The sequence below is a fragment of the Pelophylax lessonae genome, assembly GCF_965119305.1.
Source record: "Pelophylax lessonae genome assembly, chromosome: 1".
Taxonomy (NCBI): Eukaryota; Metazoa; Chordata; class Amphibia; order Anura; family Ranidae; genus Pelophylax; species Pelophylax lessonae.
In genome coordinates, this window is record NC_138768.1 from 215280771 (window position 1) to 215302659 (window position 21889).

General features: G+C 45.1%; 1 protein-coding gene across 3 annotated transcripts in view; it reads left to right on the forward strand.

Moving 5' to 3' along the window:
- Positions 1–2208: 2208 nt before the first annotated feature.
- TAOK3 (TAO kinase 3) overlaps positions 2209–21889 on the forward strand; it is a 591636-nt gene continuing 571955 nt past the window's right edge. The window contains exon 1 of one of the 3 annotated variants that reach the window (XM_082255475.1): positions 2209–2576. The gene's annotated coding sequence lies outside the window, so the exon portion shown is untranslated. Of the gene's footprint in view, positions 2577–5718; positions 5811–9554; positions 9582–21889 lie in introns of those variants that run through there. The other 2 variants (XM_082255477.1, XM_082255478.1) reach the window with 2 other exon arrangements.

Sequence of the window (21889 nt, forward strand, 5' to 3'; positions counted from 1 at the left end):
GACAGTGAGCGTTGCTGAATGGAGAAGTGGAGGATGGAGTGCCTGACTCTGCCACCGGGCTGGAAGAAGGAGGAGGTCATTAGGCAGCTCGGCCTGAGCCATGTCTACTACTTCAGGTACCCAGGAACAGGGGGGGGGGGACACCGAACTTTACACTGACAGGAAACGCCACGACCTTTGCAGCGGTTTACTGATAGCGCTGAGCTGATTGGCTGCTGCTCCTTGTCTCCCTTTCCTTATTGGCTGTTGCGGCCTGCGCTGCCAACACAGGAATCCGGATAGCCAAGCCTTCTAAGTTTCTACGATTGGCTGGGTGACTGAATCTGTGCGCTCATTGGCTGCATTTATTCCTACTGTTTTCTGCTTCCCTCATGATTGGCTGTTTATCACACAGCTGAGATTGTTACATTGTTTGAATATGGATGTGGGTGCGAATTCCTTTTCTTGTATTTTGTTTTGGGGCACTTTCTTGTTTTATTTCTATAGTTTTAAGTGGGAAGAAATGATTTAAATTCTATTAACCACTTCTGGACCGGAAGGATTTGCCCGCTGAATGACCAGGCCGTTTTTTGCGATTGGCACTGCGTTCTTTAACTGACAATTGCGCGGTCGTGTGACGCTGTACCCTAATAAAATGTCCTCCCCCCCACAAATAGAGCTTTCTTTTGGTGGTATTTGATCTAGGGCTGCCACGACACGTCGGAGGGAGGGGGGGCTTACTAAGTGGTCTGTACTAGGTGTTAGGGCTTAATGTGGGGTCTGTACTGGGAGGGGGGCTTACTAAGTGGTCTGTACTAGGTGGGAGGGCTTACTGTGGGGTCTGTACTGGGAAGGGGGCTTACTAAGTGGTCTGTACTAGGTGGGAGGGCTTACTGAGGGGTCTGTACTGGGAGGGGGGCTTACTAAGTGGTCTGTACTTGGTGGGAGGGCTTACTGATGGGTCTGTACTGGGAGGGGGGCTTACTAAGTGGACTGTACTAGGTGTTAGGGCTTAATGTGGGGTCTGTACTGGGAGGGGGGCTTACTAAGTGGTCTGTACTAGGTGGGAGGGCTTACTGTGGGGTCTGTACTGGGAAGGGGGCTTACTAAGTGGTCTGTACTAGGTGGGAGGGCTTACTGAGGGGTCTGTATTAATTACAGGATTAATTAGCTAATCAAAAAAACACTCAATTAAGCAAAAAAAAATAAAATAAAAATAATCGTTAGATTAGTCGACTAATCGTAAAAATAATCAATAGATTAGTCGACAAACAAATTAATCGTTAGTTGCAGCCCTCCTTGTATTTTTTTCTTAAGGAGCCTGGAGCTCTTCTTTAAATACCACCAAAAGAAAGCTCTGTGTCAAAACAATGATAAAAATGTCATAGGAGTACAGCGTTGCATGACTGTGCAATTGTCATTCAAAGTGTGACAGCGCTAAAAGGGGAAAATTGCTCTGGGCAGGAGGAGGGTGAAGGTGCCCAGTATTGAAGTGTTTTGCACGTATAATATTCCAAGAAGATATTTTTAATAAATGGTCTGATGACAGGGTCCCCTTTAACTAGCCATAGAGGAGGCTACAATGATTTATCCATGGAATGGGGGTCTATTTGTATAAAGAGTGAAGGAATGATCTTCTTAAGTCCATGACCTGTAGTAGGAGACTGTATCCGGCAGAGGGCAGCAGAGAGCAGACAGTAGAAATGAGGACGGTTGTGCCTGTATTCCATGACCCAATTTCTTCAGTTCGCCCCCACACCTTAAATGTCGGTGTAATCACACACATCACAACTCCTCGGCCCGCCTATGAAAACAATGAGAACTTTCATTAATAACGCGCCAGCAGCCGGCCACAAGTTAGCAGCCGTGCTCAGCCAATCATTCCTAACAAGAACGGATCCCGGCCGGCACCTGAGAGCCGCCTCAGCCCGAGCACATGTCATTACGTAATACAGCCCGGCGAACGGCCGCCATCGGGTTAACAAATAACCCAATGGGCTATAAATAGCGTAGCTGTGAACACAGACTTCAGAATGTCACTCAGCGGGGCGGGGCCTGTGTCCTCACGTGGTCCCCCCAAAAAATGTAATAACACAAGCAGCACGCACTTCCCTGTTCTGCGCGACCCAAGCAATCGAGCGCAGACGCATCGATGGCTCCGGGCGCTCAAGGCAAGTGGCGATCGGTGATCGGCCACTCAGGCCTCGGTAGGCAGCTCCCGCTCGCGCTGGAGGTTCCATTTTTTTCTCTCTCTTTATCAGTAAAGTCTCCCTGAGGAAGGATGGGGGCTGTGAGGGGTCAGAAAGGTGGAGCGGAGTCGTGCGCGGAGCTGTGACACAAGTGCGGAGACTTCACGGAGCAGAGCGGGAAATCCCTTCGCCGTCACACTCCAGTCCGGACAGTGTGGCAGAGAGTCCCGCCACCTCCTCACTCCAGGACAAGTCCCAGCCCCCTTCGCCGACACTTTGACAGGTGTCTCCCCCCCTCCGTCCCGCGCACTCACTCTGACAGGACTCTTCCCCCGCCCCCTGCTCACAGCTGGGACCCCCCACACCACTTTGTCCGGAGACTCCCGTGTAATAGGACACCACTGCCAGGTAAGCGCTGCCCCCGTCACTTCCAGGTGCCGCCACTCAGGCGGGGTTCTGCTCTGTCCAGGTGTGCCTGTGCTCTATTCATACGCTGCTGACAGCCACATGAGGCGCCCGAGCCACTCACCGCCCAATGCTGGCACCGTGCACCTCAAACGGGTGTGCATACTTCATACTTAGTCTGCATGAAATAAACCTACAAGTCAATGCAGTCCAGTTCACACCTCAGCACTGCACTTTATTCTTCCACACCTCAGCACTGCACTTTATTCTTCCACACCTCAGCACTGCACTTTATTCTTCCACACCTCAGCACTGCACTTTATTCTTCCATACCTCAGCACTGCACTTTATTCTTCCATACCTCAGCACTGCACTTTATTCTTCCACACCTCAGCACTGCACTTTATTCTTCCACACCTCAGCACTGCACTTTATTCTTCCACACCTCAGCACTGCACTTTATTCTTCCACACCTCAGGACTGCACTTTCTTTTTTCACACCTCAGCACTGCACTTTATTCTTCCACACCTCAGCACTGCACTTTATTCTTCCACTCCTCAGCACTGCACTTTATTCTTCCACTCCTCAGCACTGCACTTTATTCTTCCACACCTCAGCACTGCACTTTATTCTTCCACACCTCAGCACTGCACTTTATTCTTCCACTCCTCAGCACTGCACTTTATTCTTCCACACCTCAGCACTGCACTTTATTCTTCCACTCCTCAGCACTGCACTTTATTCTTCCACTCCTCAGCACTGCACTTTATTCTTCCACACCTCAGCACTGCACTTTATTCTTCCACACCTCAGCACTGCACTTTATTCTTCCACTCCTCAGCACTGCACTTTATTCTTCCACTCCTCAGCACTGCACTTTATTCTTCCACACCTCAGCACTGCACTTTATTCTTCCACACCTCAGCACTGCACTTTATTCTTCCACACCTCAGCACTGCACTTTATTCTTCCACACCTCAGGACTGCACTTTCTTTTTTCACACCTCAGCACTGCACTTTCTTTTTTCACACCTCAGCACTGCACTTTATTCTTCCACATCTCAGCACTGCACTTTATTCTTCCACACCTCAGGACTGCACTTTCTTTTTTCACACCTCAGCACTGCACTTTCTTTTTTTCACACCTCAGCACTGCACTTTATTCTTCCACATCTCAGCACTGCACTTTATTCTTCCACACCTCAGGACTGCACTTTATTCTTCCACATCTCAGCACTGCACTTTATTCTTCCACACCTCAGGACTGCACTTTATTCTTCCACACCTCAGCACTGCACTTTATTCTTCCACACCTCAGGACTGCACTTTATTCTTCCACACCTCAGGACTGCACTTTATTCTTCCACACCTCAGGACTGCACTTTATTCTTCCACACCTCAGCACTGCACTTTATTCTTCCACACCTCAGGACTGCACTTTATTCTTCCACACCTCAGCACTGCACTTTATTCTTCCACACCTCAGCACTTTTTTTTCACACCTCAGGACTGCACTTTATTCTTCCACACCTCAGGACTGCACTTTATTCTTCCACACCTCAGCACTTTTTTTTCACACCTCAGGACTGCACTTTATTCTTCCACACCTCAGGACTGCACTTTATTCTTCCACACCTCAGCACTTTCTTTTTTCACACCTCAGCACTGCACTTTATTCTTCCACACCTCAGCGCCTAGCTTTATTCTACCACTCCTCAGCGCCTCGCTTTAATCTACCACTCCTCAGCACCGCCGCTTTTTTTTCCACACCTCTACGCCAAGCTTTTTCTCTTTTTCCACACCTCAGCGCCGCATTTTTTTTTTTTCACACCTCAGCGCCGCATTTTTTTCCACACCTCAGTGCCGCTTTTTTTTTTCCACACCTCAGCTTCAGTTTTTTTTTTTTTTTTTTTTTGTTATGGCACCCCAAATGCAGCCAGAAAACATGCATGGCAAAATGTGTGACAAATGCTCCAAAACACATGGCTAACAAAAGCTTGAAAGTCAATGCCTGAAAAGGTGAGAGAGCTTCTTTTAGCATGTTTTTCCCACGTAGGGCAGCCTATTCAAGTGAATGAGCTGCCCTGTGTGTTTTCACAAAAAAGACGCCTTCAGGCAGCATGCATATGTGAATTGGGCCTTAAGGAGTTCTGTAGTTTCAGCGTGTACTTTCATTTTCTAACCTCATTATTAGTAATCACAGTTAAAACAGTAGTTATTGTTTACAATCCAATATAAACCTACCTGAAAAATCTCTTCTGCCTGTCATCTCTTTCCACAACTTCCTGTATTCCTTGCATGCTCCTCTGCGGTTTACATGCTGCTGTGTTTCATTGCTAAAGACTACATATCCCATGGTAGATTGCTGCCTTTAATCAGGAAACCATATAGTGGATTTTTTTTATGATGTACGCAGCAGGTGCTGTATAAAGCGGCCGCTGTTGTGAATGAGCCCCTAAGATCTCAGAAGCTTTAACATGTTAATGTCATTTGAAATATTTTTACCTCTGCAGATTCATTAAACAATACCTGGTGATCCTTAAGGTCCTGTTAGGGGCTACCTGTTATAGGGAGACAATTCTGTGTCCAGTTCTCTTGTGTTGTCACTGTGTCCTGCAAGCTTTTGATAGAGGCTACAAGTGTCCGTTCTTATATGGTCCATCATTGTAGCCATCAGGAAATCTGACCTAAGAATTGCCTTGCAACTATCAGTGGAGTGCATGTAGACAGGAAGTGGTTTCAAATAGGCTGTAAGAGACAAATTATTGTTCGTCCTTTGTCAGCACAACTGATGTAGATGTGAATCAGGGAAGCCCCAGTAGTGTCATGGGAGCAGAGTTATTTCCTGCTATGATGTAATAGCAGGGGGGAGGGGCCAGGCACTTGTGGATGATGGAGACATGTCAGCACATAAGTTTTTATTGTCATAGGGATGGTTGTAGAATTTCAAAAATGATAATGGGGCTGTTGTCTAGAAAGGCTGCCTCTTCTGCTTTAACTCTGTGATGTCAGATGTGCTTGCCTTACTCATCTCCCTGCACCATATTGTGAGGATGGCTCATAGTCATGGGATTGAAAGTGAGGAATTTACCAATTATAGACTGAATGAGTCACTCAGGTTGCATCCATTCTATGCTGCAAGCCTCACATTTCCTGTCATTGCTGTCACATCAGGGATCTCAATTAAAACTGAGCTTCTCGTGTTGCCGAATGGAGTATGTTAGAGCAGCTGAATGGTAGGTTTGTCATTTGTGCTGTGCCTGTAAACTTTGCATCGTGGACGTGGTTTTGTTTTTTTTAACAGTCCGTCTTTTTGGCAGCTTACTCTAGACCTCCTACTGAAAGCAAGCGTGCTGGCTATCTCCCAGTCAGTATTTCAAATCAGTTGAACAATTTCACAAATGATTTTATTCTACTTGGTAAAGCAGAGTCATTGTGAAGAGATGCTGAGTCCAAAGGTTGCATACATAGATCTGTGAGCACCAGCCCAGAATTGAGTAATTCCTACATATTCTACACATAGACACACATTCTATACTGAAATAAGGAACATCCTTTTCTTATGCCCCTTTAAGTGCTCTCTTTAGATCTGCATGTTAACCGTCTCTTTTGCTGTGTTTCATGTAAGGATTGCAATGCAATCACTTGTCATACTATACACGTGCCGGTGTTCCTAAAGGGTTTTTCCTGTAAATAGCATGCCATTGAGGTGCGTGTTTAACTGACGGTTAATTTTTTACGCACTGTAAAGTTTCCTTATACCTTTTGGCTGTGGTTTTTGTCTGCATGCTGTTTTATAGAAATAATATTGATTCCAATTCTTGTGGCCCTTGTTCATAGTTTAATATTATGACTGCAGCTGACAATTAGAAAGTTTATTTTCACTTTGCAGCAAATTGGGATAAAACCTACTTTTATATGTGTTGCATGTTTACATTTACATAGCATAAGTTCACAAAAAAATAATTAAATGCTGCTTTCATTTTTATTTGCTGATAAATCCTACCTAGCTTTGTGATGTTTAATTATAACTAAAGGCAATTTCTTTTAGTTTTGGATATAGAGTGTAAGGGAATTAGAACACCTGCCAGTTTTTATTGCTGTCTGTGCCTCTGTGACCCAATTACAAAAGTGTGGGTGCCGCTTGGGCCCCTTTCACATACTCCGTCCGTTGGACGGACTCCGTTTATCTCAGCGGGGGATCGATCCGCCGATCCCCCGCTGAGCAGGAGGATGACAGCTGTTCTCCGTGCTGTGTGCGGAGACACAGCTGTCAGTTCCCCATACATCTCTATGGGGGAATCGGATGGAACGGACCGTCGGTCTGTTCTCATCCGATCCGCTGGATGGATGGAAAATAGGGTTTCCATACGTCCAGATTTGACAGATCGGATGTCAGCGGAGACATGCATAGAGATTAGGGCTGCAACTAACGATTAATTTGTCTGTCGACTAATCTATCGATTATTTTTACGATTAGTCGACTAATCTAAAGATTATTTTTATTTTATTTATTTTGCTTAATTGAGTGTTTTTTGGATTAGCTAATTAATCCTGTAATTCAGACCCCTCAGTAAGCCCCCTCCTAGTACAGACCCCACAGTAAGCCCTCCCACCTAGTACAGACCACTTATGGCGCTTTTCCACTGCATAGAACCGTACCGGTTCGGCACGCTTTTGTGCTTTTCCACTGCGGTACCGCATGGTATAGGGTCGGAACGGTTCGGTACGGTATAGGTTTGCTTTTCCACTGCATGGAACCGAACGGTACGGTACGGCTCTGAAAAAACAGGACCTACTCGATTGTGGTTCCAACAGGTACCAAACTGGTACCATATCCCACAATCCTTTGCATGCAGTCACTACTAGCCACTGATTGGTCAGAGAATCACACCCACCCCGTTGTTATCCCACCCACTTAACTTTAGTACTACTTTAGTGGAAAAGCAAACCTATACCGTACCGAACCGTTCCGACACTATACCATGCGGTACCGCAGTGGAAAAGCAAACCGGGCCAAGCAGGGCCGAGTAGAGCCGAGCCGGTACTAGCTGGTACTTGCAGTGGAAAAGTGCCAATAGTAAGCCCCCCTCCCACCTAGTACAGACCCCTCAGTAAGCCCTCCCACCTAGTACAGACCACTTAGTAGGCCCCCCCTCCCAGTGCAGACCCCTCAGTAAGCCCTCCCACCTAGTACAGACCATTACAAGCCGCCACAGTACAGTACAAGCCGGTGTAGTGCCGCACATGTGACATCTCTAAGTACCTGGGTGATCGGGGAGGATGGCGAAGGTGTTGCGGCAGAAGCTGTGGCGGAGTACGGGGTGCTGGAGATGGTCAGCGCTCACCTCTTGTCTCCGAAATCGGTGTGGACGGAGCCGGCCGGCAATGCTTCAAGCGGCGCTGCGGCCGGCCAGGGGGCGTGTGACGTCACGTGTTGACGTGTCGACACCTTTCACGCACGTCAACGATTTTTTGTAGTCGACTATGTCGATGCGTCGTGGCAGCCCTAATAGAGATGCATGGGGTGACCGTTCAGATCCGCCAAAAAAACGGACAGGCGGATCGGAGCGGTTCGCCTGTGTGAAAGAGCCCTAAAGTTGTTAGCCTTGGTGTCCATGGTGTCTGTGCCTATGTCATCCTCTATTTATCCTGTTTACCATCATCTTTGAAAGTGAAAGTAAAAGACTCCAACATTTTGGGTTGTCCTCAGAAGAGTAATAGACTGGTAATCTTCCAATGGGGCCACCAGTTCTGGTGACCTAGAGGTTCTCAAGGAATTCCCTTAATTTAAAGGGATTTCCTCTCACTTCCTGTTTGGCTAAGGGACAGGAAGTGGAGAAAAATCTCTGCAATGGGACACAGATGGTGAAAAAAAAACTTGAGAGGGGTTATAACCCTCCCTTGCGCTATTCAGAATGGGGGTGGGGGGTTGAGTTAGTTTTTTGGCTATAGCTCTACTTTTAGGAAAGGTCTGGGGAGTTGTATTTTACCATAACAAATCCTGAATGTGCTGTGCTGCTAGATTTCATCATCGGTTGGAAACTAGATGTGCACACTGTCTTTCTTAGAAGAGTTACCACCCGTGATGGTTCCAAATTGCATGACAAGTCGCACCCCACTGCCAGCAATGGAACTGTTTATATTGCGACAACTTGTGTCACAGCGTTTATGGAGAAGGTTCTTGCAGTACTTTTTTACCGATTTAATTGCGACTTGCATAAACTTCTGCTATCAGCAGTGAAAATCGCACTGATGTGCAGCTTTGAAATCATACTGAAGTAACGTAATTATAAAGCCATTTTCGGTGTGAACCAAGCCTCGAAATGGAATGTATAAAAGCACCAAAAACTGAAAACCCCATTTGATTACAAATTTTGATAAATAATTTAAATTGGATGTAAAACAGTCCATACAGTCTTTTTATGCAGTTTCATGTGATAGGATAGACCAGTATATACAGTAATAATGAGAAAGTTAGCCGGGGGTGAAACATGTACAATCTCTGATGGGAGATTAGAACACAGATAGCTTTGCATACCTCACATTTTAAAGAATACCCTATAACATGAAAGACCGTGTTTGAGAACGGAAAGTCAAGGGGGGCAGGGGGTATGTAGTTCATGTTTAATATTCAAACCAAACTCCCCCATCCATCCATGTCTTATTTAGCTGACAATCCACTTAACCCCCCCCCATGGCTTTTCTAGCTGTGGCCATCCTAAGTAAAGGCAGAGGTTCATGTAGCATTTTATTTTTAAAGTGTTACTAAACCAGTCTGTACATGCAGTAAAGCATGCTTGTTAACCTCACTGTGGAACCTAGGGGGTTATGTATGTTGTGTAAAAAAGCTGTTTGATCCTGTCTTCTCTGATCTGCCCCTTTTTTTTTTTTTACTGTCCCCAATCTATCCAGCCCTGGAGGCATTCTGCACATGTTCAGTTTGGTATTTATTGCTAGAGAGTTTTTAGAAGTCACAAGACTGCTCTATCTGGTAATGAGAAAGGGTATTTAGCAGTTTATATTTACTAAAACAATTGCATTTTGGTGTACTGTGGGAGAGCAGATTTAGTAAATGCAGGGTCCTGGGTTTAGTAACCCTTTCATTTAAATTAAAAACTATGTTCTACTTACATGCTCTGTGCAACGATATTACACAGAGCAGCCCTAATCCTCCTCTTGAAGTCCCCCACCAGCGCTTTCAGCTGCTGCATGCTGGTGCCACCATAGCTAGCTGTGTGCTAAAGGGACCCCCATGCAGGTATGAGCCCTAACTGGGCTGTGTGTGTCCCCACAGGATTTGACTGACCACAGCAGGAGCCTAAGGGGCTGCTGTTGCTCTCAGTGTTTTCTGTGAGAAGAGGAAGAGAGAGCAACATTGCAGATGGGATTGTGAGAGAAGTCAGGTAAGTGTTTGTTTGGGGGGCGAGGGGGAGGCTGCGACCAGAACAAGTAGTGGGATTTATGTTTAGCTTAATGCATGGAATTCATTAAGGTAAAAAAAATTAAATCTATAAATAAAAAATGTTAGAATTTTTAAATGTTTCCACAGTATCAAACAAGTAGCAAACATTCAACACATCTAGATTTAACCTACGTTCATCCCTATGCGTTTTTTAGTGCAGTTTGCAGAAACGCACTAAAGTCTATTTAACATGCTTTCCTATGATAGACATTCACATCTATGCATTTTTCAGCCAGTGCAATTTTAGAAAGGGTCAGGGACTCCCCCCCCCCACCCCCACAGCAGATTACATTTTGCGTGTAATGGACTACAATAGTTTTAGAGGAACCCTGCTGATGACTCATCGGTTGTTAAGGACGCAGCGGATGGCTTCCTGGCCCGCTCCTTGGCAAACAGCTATATACAGCTGTAAAACAGCTATATACCACTTCCGCACTGCTCACTAGAGCTCTACTGCGGCAAAGTGGCTCGATAACGTCTGGCGACGTAGACCTACATCACCAGACATTCCCCTCTCTCGGCAGCGCCGCTGGAGGCTCGCTCCAGCTGTATTCAGTCACAGCAGGAGTCGGGCCAGGGGAGGAGCGGCGGCGATCGCCGCTGCTCTTCCCCCCATCGTCGGGGAATCGAGTCTGGAGATCCGCCCGCTTGTGTAAACAAAGCGGGCGGATCTCCTAAGTGACAGACAGGGTCAGATTGCAGGATTCAGCATAGCTGAACCTGCGATCTGTCCTTGTGTCACTCAGTCCCCTCCCCCCCACACACATCAGTAAGCACCAGGCATACATTAACCCCTTGATCACCAATAAAAATTAACCCCTTCCCTGCCAGTGTCATTTTTACAGTAACAGTGCATATTTATAGCACTAACTACTGTGGTAATGTCACTGGTACCCCCAAAAGTGTCAAAAATGTCAGTCAAGGGTCCGATCTGTCCGCCGCAACGTCGCAGTCCCGCAAAAAAAATCGCAGATCGCTCGTTAAAAAAAAAAACACCAAAAATTACAGAAATCTTTCCCTTAGTAAACGCAATAACTTTTGCGCAAACCAATCAAAATACGCTTATTGCAATTTTTTTTTTTTTTTTTTTTACCAAACATAGGTAGCAGAAAACAAATTGGCCAAAAATTTTAAAAAAATTTGATTTTTAAATTTTTTTTTGGGGGGGGGGGGGGGGGGGGGGATTTCATATAAAAAAAATGTGAAAATTATTGTTATTTTTTCAAAATTTACGTTTTTTTTTTGTTTATAGCACAAAAAGTAAAAATCGCACAGGTGATCAAATACCACCAAAAGAAAGCTCTGTTTGTGGGAAAAAAAGGATGTAAATTTCGTTTGGGTACAGCGTCGCACGACCGCGCAATTGTCAGTTAAAGTCGCACAGCGCCAAATCGCAAAAAGTGGCCTGGACGTAAGACAGCAAAATCCTCCGGTGGTAAAGTGGTTAAAGAGAGATAAAAAATGCATGAAACCTGCATGCAAAAACAAGGGTTTAAAAGCACAAACGCCTAAAAAACCTGTAGTGGGGTTTTCTCCAATTTAACTGCAATCAGAATGAGTTGGGCAATCACAGATGTGGTTAATGTTAGGAAGCAGGCTGGGTCTGTAAGCCTTATGGCGATGCCTGGATAAGAAAATCAGTGGACTCATGAAAATGTTTCTTGTCAATGTATGAAGCTGAATTAGTTTTCACTTACACCAAAAATCACACTTCTAGTGCTAATTTGAATTGCTTGATGAAAATAGTAGCTGTGACTGAACCCTGGCTGGCTTTATAATTGTTTACAAATGGCTTGAACCTACAACCTTCTTTTCATTGGTCTGTTTGATGAATTCTTTATTCTTATTTGAACTGCATATTTTCATTCTGTGGTTAGTGGTAAAAAAAAAAAAGAGAAAACATTTTACATGAAGAGAAGTGGAAGAATATTCACAAATAAAATCCTGTTACCAGAGTGTTTACATGGTAATGATAAACTGCAAGGTCCTTAAATAGTTGCAAATGATCTTCAGTCAATACATTTGTAAGCTGGATACACATTTATGCTTTTGCATAGCAGCACGTTTTTTAAAGGATATTTTAAACCGAAGACCAAAACTGTAATATATATTGCAGATTAAATACTCATTTTTTTTTTCCAGAAATGCATGTCCTTGTCACTTTCTATGAGCTGAACTGAAATAGCAAGCAATGTTATCTGCATGGCACGTTCTCATCTACAAATTACCCCACCCCCATGTAATGAAGGATGAAGAGAGGAAGCTCTGTTTGTAATCCACATCAGGAGAGCAGCCTAGGTGTTAATGCTGGTTCTTCATAGGTACACTAGAATGAATGAGCGTAGCCACTCTTGGACAGGAAGTCTGTTGTTTTTTAACTCCCTTTAAGGCTGTATTCATGGTTGGCGTTTTGGGATAGCAGCAGAATTGCTGCAATTCTTTCCGCAATCTCAAAACGCACTGCAATTGCAAAATGCATTAAGTGCCATTATTTTCAACGCTCCGTGGACGAGGAGCATTATCGGTTTGTGGCCTGGAACCTTGGTCTTGCCTCCGCTCCTCGGTTCTTCACAAAAGTATTTGGCTCTGGTGCTGGCATTTTGAGTCAGATGGGGATCGCGGTATTGGGGTACCTGGATGATCATCTTCTTCGAGCGGAGTCTCCGACTGGTCTGATGGACAATTGGAGCTTACTCTGCGAACTATGAGGGAGTTCGGTTGGATTCTTAACCTTCAGGACTCTGCTTTGGTTCTGTCCACCAAAACTGGACTATCTGGGTCTGACTCTGGACTCTTGACAAAAAAAACATTGCAGGAGGCATTTCAGCTTCTATTGTTCAGCAGACGTCATCCCTTCAGGCTTGCATTTGGGTGCTGGGCCTGATGGTGTCCACCCTCGAGTCTGTCTGTTTGCACAGTTCCACACAAGATCTCTGCAAAAGAGATTCATGTAAAATGGGACAAGGATCCACGGTCTCTAGAGGTGGTTTCATTCTCTGGCACTTTGACAGGGAAAATCCTTTCTCCCCCTGTACTGGGCGGTTGTCCCAATTGATGCCAGCCTGTCCGGGTGGGGAGATGTCCTCAACACAGATTTGCTCAAGGGGTCTGGACTCTGGCAGAGTCCAGACTGCTGATTTAATGGTCCTGGAAATGCCTTTGTCTGGCTCATTGGACAATTTGTCTTCAGGGGTGTCCGGTACAAATTCATTTGGAAAATGCAACAACTGTGGTCTGTTAATCACCGAGGGGGGCACAAGTGTCCTGGCGTCTCAGTTAGTAGCCGGCATTCTAAGATCGGCTGACTGATTCGTTCCAGCCCTCTTAAATTTCTGCCACGACTCCTGTGCAGGATCAAAGCAGAAAGGATTCCGTCCAGACTGACCTCGCTAGTCTTGGTACGCTGATCGGATACGCCTGGTCGCCGATGCTCCTTTGGGACTTCCTCTCAGGGAGGATCTGCTGTCCCAAGGACCAATCTTCCATCCTGCTTTAGTCGCTGGCTTTGACAGCTTGGCTGTTGATCGCCAGGTGCTGAAGGATGAAGGTTTGTCTGAGTCGGTCATTCCTATGCTGTTTGAAAGCTAGGAAATCTACTTCTAGGACGATCTACCATCGTACGTGGAAGACCTACATTGGGTGGTGTGAGTCTTTGGGGGTTCATCCTCGCTCCTTGTCGGTCGGTGGATCAGATCTTAACCTTCCTTCAACGGGGAGTTGCACAGAAATTGACCTTGAGTACCATCAAGGGCCAGGTATCGGCTTTGTCGGCCTTTTTCCAATGACCTTTGGCCTTACACTCCCTGCCGCGTACCTTTCTTCAGGGTGTCCGACCTTTGGTTCCTTCAGTGTGGGCACTGTTGCTGCTCTGGGATCCTAATGTGGTGCTTCAGCTTAACAGAAGCCTCCCTTTGAATATATTCGGGAGATTTCCCTGCTTGTGCTGCCCCAGAAGGTGGCCTTTTGTGGTGGCTATCACCTCTGCACGCAGGTTGCGGTACTGGCGGCGTTATCCTGTCGTTCACCTTATTGGTGATTGACAAGGATAAGGTGGTGCTTCGCCCCTGTCCGTCATTCCTTCCTAAGGTGGTCTCTGACTGTTATTTGAAAGAAGACATTGTGTTGCCTTCCCTGTGTCCCAGGCAAAACTTTCAAAGGAAACTTGGCTTGCATGCCTTGGATGTGGCCTGGGCAATTGGGGTTTACCTGGCAGTTATGAAGTCTTTTAGGAAGTCGGACTCTCTATTTGTGCTCACGGACGGACCTCACAAAGGTCTGCCTGTTTCTTCTGGGACCATTTCCAGATGGATCAAACAGATGGTGGTTCAGGCCTATTGCATCAGGGGTCAGGTTCCTCCTTCTCCCTGTCATGGAGCACTCTACTAGGGCGCTTAGTGTCTCCTGGGCTTCTGTCATCAAGCGATAGTGACGCAGGTTTGCAAGGCGGCCACCTGGTCGTTTGTGCACACTTACAAAACTTTTATAAAAGGGATGTGTTGCAATCTGCGGATGCTTCTTTTGGCTGCAAGGTTTTGCTGGCTGCTGCTTGGAGGACCCGGTCCTCTTTAAGGGTGTATTGTTTTTTTCAGGTGAGCTCCAGTTGTTTATGGTTGAGCTCCATGTTACCTGGTTGGCTATGGTTAGTCTTGGGAATTTTTTGCTGCTTTTTTTCCCCACCCCTTTTAACACTGTTTTTGGGACGTTCCAATGGTTGAGAAGAATCAGGAGCTGTGTCCGTCAATGAACGAAAGAGTATATGGTAGAGCTGCACGTTTAATCGTAACAGAATTGAGATCGCGATTCACTCCCCCTGACGATCTTCACATGACACTTGCTCTATTTTTTACATAGCTGTAATGAGGGAGCAGCTGTCAAAAAAAAAAAGCCTGCCGCAAAAGCCTATCAGCATTAGCCCCGGTTCACACTAGGGCGACCTGTGAGGCGACCTGGTCGCCTCACAGGTCGCCGCAGGTCGCCTCCCATAGGGAAGCTACGGACCCGTTCTAATAGGAGCGACACAAGTCGCTCCGACCTAGAAAAAGGGTCCGGAGCTTCTTTGGGGCGACCAGGAGGCGACCGCCATAGACTCCAATGTTATGAAGTCTGTGGCGGCCGCTCCGAGGTCGCGGCGCGCTGCTCGCACCGCGATCTCGGAGGTCGCCCCTGAAAGTAGCGTCGCGCCAGTGTGAACCGGCGCTTAGTCTCCCACTGAACTGTAAACACAAATGATTACATTGTATCTTTTCTTTCCCTCTGCCAGAGGAAGGAAGTTTAACCTCTTAAAGACTAAACCTTTTTCCTACACTTGTTGCTTGCAAGTTAAATCAGTTTATTTTTCCTAGAAAAGTAGTTAGAACCCCCAAACATTTATATATTTTTTTTTTTAGCAGAGACCCTGCAGAATAAAATGGTGATTGTTGTAAATTTTTATGTCACACTGTATTTGCGCAGCAGTCTTTCAAACGCAATTAATACACTTTAATGAATAAAAAAATAAAAAAAATAAAACAAAACCGTAAAGTTATCCCAATTTTTTTTTATAATGTAAAAGATGTTACACAGAGAATCGTGATCTTTATTCCAAGCAAAAAAATCGTGATTCTCATTTTGGCCAGAATCGTGCAGCTCTAGTATATGAGATTTTTAACTTACCGTAAAATCCATTTCTCTGATCATTGACACAGCACCCACCCCTCTGTGGAGTTGGCTTTCTTCTGAAACTGCTTGTAATAAAACTGAGTGCCTGTAGCTGAGAGTGGGTGTATACCCCCTGGGACTGCCCATAGGCGTAGTCAAACTTTTTAGCCTCTTTCTTTTTCAGCAAAAAAAAAAAAAAACCCAGCGGGGATTAAATCGCATCAAAAGAAAGCTTTTTTTGTGTGATGGCAATGATAAAAAAAAAAAATTAATATGGGTACAGTGTTGCATGACCGCGTAATTTGTCATTCAAAGTGCAACATCACTGAGAGCTGAAAATTGTCCTGGGCAGGAAGGGGGTGAAAGTGCCCATTATTGAAGTAGTTAAATGTTGGGGTATTATACACTTTTAGGTAAATGTTTGTAATTCTCTCTCTTTTTGCTCTTGTTGTTCTCAAACCCCTGCCATACTGTACAGCCCGAGGCCCACAACATTTGTTTTTAGCCTGCAGCTCTGCAGAATCCTGAGTCTAATCTTCCATGTGTTCTTTCAAGTACTAGCTAAGATGCTTCAGACCACATAAGATGAACAAATGATCAACTCTTAACCATGAAGAGACCAGAATTAACCTCCAACTCGCATATATACCCCCAGTTCTCAAAGCAGATTGGGAAAGTTTTGCCTCAAATGCAAGCATGATCTAGTGTTAAAAGGAATTTTGTATGTGGGTTAGGTAACATTTTAAATCTTTCAGTGTAATCTCACTGCATGTTAATATACTGAACAAAATTAAAAAGGCAACACTTTTGTTTTTTTCCCCAATTTTTCATGAGCTGAACTTAAAGATCTAAGACTTTCTATGTACACAAAATGCCTATTTGTCCCAAATATTATTCACAAATCTGTCTAAATCCGTTTTAGTGAGCACTTCTCCTTTGCCGAGATAACCATCCACCTAACATTTGTGGCATCAAGATGCTGATTAGAAACCATGATTATTGCTCAGGTGTTCCTTGGGCTGGCCACAATAAAAGGCCACTCTAAAATCTGCAGTTTTATCACACAGCACAATGCCACAGATGTTGCAAGTTTTGAGGGAGCATGCAATTGGCATGCTGACTGCAGCAATGTCCACCAGAGCTGTTGCCCGTGAATTGAATGTTCATTTCTCTACATTAAGCCATCTCCAAAGGCGTTTCAGAGAATTTGGCAGTACATCCAACCAGCCTCACAACCGCAGACCATGTGTAACCACATCAGCCCAGGACCTCCACATCCAGCATCTTCACCTCCAAGATCATCTGAGACCAGCCACCCGGACAGCTGCAAGAATTGGTTTTCATAACCAGAAAATGTCTGCACAAACTGTCGGAAACCATCTCAGGGAAGCTTATCTGCATGCTCGTCATCGAGGTCTCAACCTGACTGCAGTTCATCATAATAACAGACTTGAGTGGGCAGATGCTCACATTTTAAAGGTGTCTGGCACTTTGGAGAGTTGTTCTCTTCACGGATGAGTCCCGGTTTTCACTGCGCAGGGTAGATGGCAGACGGCATGTATGGCGTTGTGTGGGTGAGCGGTTTGCTGATGTCAACGTTGTGGATCGAGTGGCCCATGGTGGCGGTGGGGTATGGGCAGGCTTATGCTGTGGACAATGAACACAGGTGCGTTTTTTATTGATGGCATTTTGAATGCACAGAGATACTGTGACGAGATCCTGAGGCCCATTGTTGTGCCATTCATCCATGACCATCACCTCATGTTGCAGCATGATAATGCACGGCCCCATGTTGCAAGGATCTGTACACAATTCCTGGAAGCTGAAAACATTCCAGTTCTTGCATGGCTAGCATACTCACCGGCCATGTCACCCATTGAGCATGTTTGGGATGCTCTGGATCGGCGTATACGACAGCGTGTTCCAGGTCCTGCCAATAACCAGCAACTTCGCACAGCCATTGAAGAGGAGTGGACCAACATTCCACAGGCCACAGTCAACAACCTGATCAACTCGATGTGATGCACTGCATGAGACAAATGATGGTTACACCCGATACTAACTGACTGACTGTTTTTTGGACCCCTCGGACACCCTCAATACAGTAAAACTGCACATTTTAGAGTGGCCTTTATTGTGGTCAGCCTAATGCCTCGTACACACGCATCGATAGTTGGCTGTGAATTTTCGGCCAACGTCCGATCGGCCGATTTTCGGCTTGTTAGTATGATGCTTTAGACAACCGACTGCGACTTTTCGGCCGGACAAAATCTGGTGTGCAGGCTATAAAATTTTTGTTGGCCGTCAACAGAACGGCCGATTTTCCGTCAGTCAGTACAGATTTCGGCAGACAAAAATCTGATGAGCAAGACTGGGCATGCTCAGAGAAGAAAAAACACACGGAAAGTAAACCAGCACATGACATCACTTCTGAAGTTGGTTGTTGTTGGCCGAGAAAATTTGTGTGCAGTCTAGAGCACATTTCAACCAACACAACACTGGACAAAAGACGGCCGAACGGTCGGCCGATAATCGTTGCGTGTGTACGAGGCATTAGGCACACCTGGTGCAATAATCATGCTGTCTAATCAGCATATTGATATGCAACACCTGTGAGGTGGATGGATTATCTTGGCAAAGGAGAAGTGCTCACTAACGCAGATTAAGACAGATTTGTGAACAATATTTGAGAGAAATAGGCCTTTTGTGTACATAGAAAAAGTCTTAGATCTTTGAGCGCAGCTCATGAAAAATGGGGGCAAAAACAAGTGTTGCGTTTTTTATAATTTTGTTCAGTGTACATTCTGTAATCTGTGATGTGGTTCCTTGTTTATGAAGACTATTTCTTTCTATTTCATTTTTTTCAACATTTATGTTGCTGCAGTGTAAGTTATTTTATTACGTTGTTACATGGTTTCAGTAATGGACACTTTAGTGAACTTTGTCATTTTAAATCTTAATTCCCAATGCAGAGTTATAAAAGAACACATGTTATATGTACTTGATCATTTTCTTTTTTTTTTGTGCCTCTTTTCCCTAATCTCTTATATGCCAGGCACCACACCCATTCACCATACTTAAGACCTACATTGCATTAGCTTTCTAGGCTGCAATGTCCATATTTTAGATGCAGGTACACGTTAATGACAAAACAACATCCAAACTCCTTTTTAAAGGTTGAATTCATTCATTGAATATTCATTCTGCTGTGTTCAGTAACCCTCTGGCACAAATATTTGCCAAAAATATGGTGTGGCTACTGTGCTGGGTATATGTGCCTAATGTAACGGGCATGGCATGTTTGGTGCTGGGCCTACTGAACTGAGTTTGGTGTTGTACATGTGTGCTGGTATTGTGCCCTCTGTGCTTGGTGGTGTGTATGCTGTGGATTTTCCGGGTTCCTGCATCGCATATGTGTGAACCGGGACTTAGTGCCGGTTCATAGTTCCACGTTTGCGGAGATCGCATGTAATTCGGAGCGCACTGCTCCTAATTACATGCGATCTGATGTGCGGATGCGAATTCAGCCATACACTTTGTATGGCTGAATTCGCACTGTATCCGCACCAAACAAGCACATGAGGCTTTTTTTTGAGCCGCAGTAGAATCGGATCGCACAGTGGTTCACACTTGTGCGATCCGATTCTGTGCGTACTTGCAGATTGCAATGCGATCGCAACTGGGGGTGTCAACTTTTAATTGACACCCCCTGCGTATCGCATATGGCAGTGTGAACTGCCAGAGGTGCGGATGCAATGCGGGATCGCGCTGCAAATTCGCAGCGTTCCCGCATCGCAGAAGTGTGAACTGGCACTTAATCATTAAAGGATCGTGATCTCGATTCGACCCCCACCATCTTAATTCAGCATTTCCACGATTCACGTAGAAAGTGCAGAGCCTTTCAACTGCTCACAGCTGTCAAAAAAAAAAAAAAAAAGGTAGCCGGCAATGTTTATCAACAACATTGCTTAGCCACTGATGATAAAAGAAACATTGTATGTTTCTATTTAATAATTTAAGCGCCGGTTCACATTGCAGCTACGCTACTTCGCACCGCGACCTCCGTGGTCGCGGTGCGAGCAGCGCGCCGCGACCTCGGATCGGCCGCCACGGGCTTCATAACATTGAAGTCTATGGCGGTCGCCCCAAAGAAGCTCCGGACCCTTTTTCTAGGTCGGAGCGACTTGTGTCGCTCCTATTAGAACGGGTCCGCAGCTTCCCTATGGGAGGCGACCTGTGAGGCGACCAGGTCGCCTCACAGGTCGCCCTAGTGTGAACCGGCACTAAGGCTCTTTCACACGGGCGTTCCAACGTATGTCCGTAAATCACCCCATCCGTTTGCGGGTGATTTATGGACATAATGAATGTCAATGGGATTGCGGATGACCATCCGCTGACATCCAATTTGCGTCCTTTCAGTTCTGTTCTGTTTTTTGGAACGGAAAAGAACCCTATTTTTGTTCCTTTTTAAAAAACGGAACGGATGCAAAATCGGATGTCAGCGGTGTCATCCGCTGACATCCGCAATCCCATAGACATACATTATGTCTGTATATCATCCGCAAACAGATGGGGTGATATGCGGACATACGGACCGGATGACACAAGTGTCGTCCGTGTCCGTAAAAAAAAAAAAAAAAAAAAAAAAGGGCCCGCAGTGGAGAAAAAAACCCGCAGCAGCCATGTGAAAGAGGCCTTACAGATCAATGAGATGAACTTCAGTCTACAAATTAAGTCGGTCTAGGGCCCCTTTCACACTTGTGCGACTTGGGACTGCAAAGTCACATGACAAGTTGTACCCCATAATTTCCAATGAGTACCGTTTTATATCTGTGCGACTTCAAAGTAGTCCCTGCACTACTTTAGCCCAACTGTGATGCGACTTGAGGTCCATAGAATCCAAGATTACACAGGCATTGCTTCAAGTCGCGTCAAAGTTGTGCAACTGTCAGGTCACAAGTGTGAAGGGGCCTAAAGCACCCTTGTCAAGTAAAATAAATGTATTTATTTTTTGGGGGGGAGGATTTTGTTAACCACTTGGCGACCGCCCCACGTAGATCTATGTGATTATGTGCACGCGGTCTCTGAGCTGCGCTCCTGCTGTGTTTAGACACCGCGGGAGCCAGACTGCGGGATGAGCGGGCGCGTTCGCCGCCGGCCTTCCGCAGTCTTCAGGGAAACTGACAGGAGAGCCGCCTGCCTATGTAAACAAGGCAGGCTTCTCTCCTGTCAGACAGGCACAGTGAGCTTGTGTGTCTCAGCTAAGCTGAAACACTGATCTCTGTGTGCCTGTCACAGAGCCTTCCCCCCACACACACACAGTAAGCACAATTAGGCTCACACTTAACCCCGTGATCACCCCCAGTATGAACCCCTTCCCTGCCACTGTCATTTATACAGTAACAGTGCATATTATTTAGCACTGATCACTGTATTAGTGTCACTGGTCCCCAAAAAGTCACTTCGTGTCAGATTTGTCCACTGCAATGTCGCAGTCCCGCTAAAAATCGCTGATCGCCGCCATTACTAACCACAACAAAAAAATAAAAAGTAAAAAAATCTATCCCATAGTTAGCGAAAACTTTTGCGCAAACCAATTATTATACGCTTTTTGGGATTTTATTTATTTATTTATTTTTTACCAAAAATAAGTAGCGGAATACAAATTGGCCTAAATTGATAAAAAAATATACATGTTACAAAGCATTAAAACGTTATTTTACAAATTAAATACAATTAAAGTAATAAAATTATTAAGCAAAAAAAAAAAAAAAAAAACTTAAAAATGATCAATGTTTTTTTTTTTTTATACAACACAAACACACAACAAAGACTGCTACAGACAGAAGGCTTTTTATCCTAGTGCATTAAGCTAAAAAAAACCTTCCTGCCTTTAAAACTCCTTTAACCACTTCAGTCCCAGAAGGTTTTACCCCCTTAATGACAGGCCATTTTTTGCGATTCGGCACTGCGTTACTTTAACAAGTGCGCTGTCGTGCGACACTGTACCCAAATACAATTGATGTCCTCTTTTTTGCCACAAATAGAGCTTTCTTTTTGGTGGTGTTTGATCACCTCTGCGGTTTTTAGATTTTGCAACAAGAAAAGGGCGACAATTAGTAGAAATTTTTTTTTTTTTTTCCAATTTTATTGGATATGTTTTATAGCAGAAAAAAAAAGTTTACTTTCTGCTATAAAACATCCAATAAAAAA